This window comes from Zophobas morio, unplaced genomic scaffold (assembly GCF_036711695.1).
Source record: "Zophobas morio isolate AGI-343-1 ecotype UQ-CSIRO unplaced genomic scaffold, CSIRO_AGI_Zmor_V1 ptg000009l, whole genome shotgun sequence".
Lineage (NCBI taxonomy): Eukaryota > Metazoa > Arthropoda > Insecta > Coleoptera > Tenebrionidae > Zophobas > Zophobas morio.
The window spans coordinates 1,868,465-1,870,315 of NW_026972114.1; the positions used below are offsets into that span (position 1 = coordinate 1,868,465).

The 1,851-nt window shown below is 32.1% G+C and overlaps 1 long non-coding RNA gene across 1 annotated transcript; it reads left to right on the top strand.

Moving 5' to 3' along the window:
• Positions 1-345: 345 nt before the first annotated feature.
• Positions 346-1,383, top strand: LOC135125579 (uncharacterized). Its single transcript, XR_010279902.1, has 4 exons — positions 346-408; positions 507-814; positions 876-1,046; positions 1,094-1,383. It is a non-coding gene; the product is annotated as an uncharacterized LOC135125579 (long non-coding RNA).
• The last annotated feature ends 468 nt before the right edge of the window (positions 1,384-1,851 follow it).

The following is a 1,851-nucleotide window of genomic DNA, read 5'->3' on the forward strand; positions in this document are numbered from 1 at the left end:
CGAACTAGGTGTAGGTATATAGGTCTACAGACAACAGTACGTAAGAATCATCTACGAGAATCAATCATGTAATTAAAGTAATAACAAATATCACAAAATGGATTATTGGATTCTTTCCTGGTTCTATACGCGATCTAAATGATCTGATACGACACCTGGTGTCAAAAATGTGCACTACTCAGGAGCATAGTGAAAGATGTAAATACTGTTGGTTGTACAGTGAAATTTCGTTGTTTTATGTTAAACCAACAAAATTAAATAAGTTGGTCCCAGTATTCCTGAAAAAATGACTGTTAACAATACAAATTGTTGTGTTTTTCGCTGCCATAGCAAAAACAATAGAAACTGGGCTCTCTTTTCATAAATTCCCCATAAAAAACAAGTCATTTGTTTAAATGTTATGAACAGGTAAGTATTCATATCAACAGTAAATTTAGTTTAATCAGTATTTAACTAAATTGTTTTTGATTATCAGTATAATATGTATATATATATTATATTTTTAGGTTAGGAATCAGGGAAAAAAATGGACAGATATAAGACTTGGATGGTAAAGCTAAATATGGGAAAACCAGCAACAAAGCACATGAAAGTGTGTTCACTACATTGTAATCAGGATGATTTCATATTGAGGATTTGATTTGAGGACCCAGGTGGGTTAGTTAGCTTCGTGCTTGCCCACTACACCTTGGGTCGTGGGTTCGATTCCCGCCTTGCCTTTTGGGTGTTGTGTATGTCATGTTTCCTGTAATTGGGCCTCCAGCTTGTTAGAGACATCATAGGATAAAATAAATAAAAATAAAAATATTACCTGGTAAGTACAGATTTGGGTAAATGTTGTTAATGTATAATAGACAATAAATGAAATATTGTAGATGTAAGTATCATTACTAAAGAATTACTACCTAGAAGGCCCAAAAATCGAGACTTTAAAGCAGTCAGAAGTACAACAATGAGAAAATCTGAAGGTTACATAATTTCAAGTACAGATAGTACTGATGTAAATTGCTTCGACAGCAGTCAGTTACATCAAAAAACTGTTTCAAGTATGTATACATTTGATGATATTTAAAAAATACAGATTATTTTCTAGCATTAGAAATGGAAACCGTGCAGGCTTTGTTACATTTACAAAATTCACAAAAAAAGGATAAAAATATTCAAGTGACAAGTGGAGATTTAGTGGCACCTTTTATAAGTACACTTAAATCTGATAATGATTTAAATACAATGGCTGGAATACCATCCTTTCTGTTATTTAATGCTATTGTTGCAAATTGTGAGATGTTTGGAAAATTCTGTAATAAACATAAATTAAACTTGAAAGAACGTGTTCTGTTAACTTTTATGAAACTGAAAAATACATTTTCTTATGCTGTTTTAGCAGTTTTGTTTAAAACGGTGACAGCAATAACCTGTAATATTATTCATGCTTTATTATTTTATTATTATGCATTATTCCACTCATACATAGTATGAAATGAACACTTAATTTAAAAAACAATAATCGCTATAATTAATAAAGTTTTCACAGAAGTTTTAACACCACATGATTTAGCATGTGTTCACTTAAAAAGTTAAACAAAGGGTTAATAAAATGAGAACTACAAAAAAAACTGACACAAACAACGAAACAGGCTGTAAACTGAACAAATCCACTACAAAAACGCTCGATTTATTAACACAACACACTTTTTTCACACGATGGACACTTAAGACTTGCCATAAAGGATACGTCAAATATGCCTTAGAGCGGCCATGTTGCAGTTAACAGTGGCGCCCCCAACGGTCATTTAGTTCGCGTATTGTACAGAATATCCAGTTCGGACACTAGAGGGTTGCATAACACCA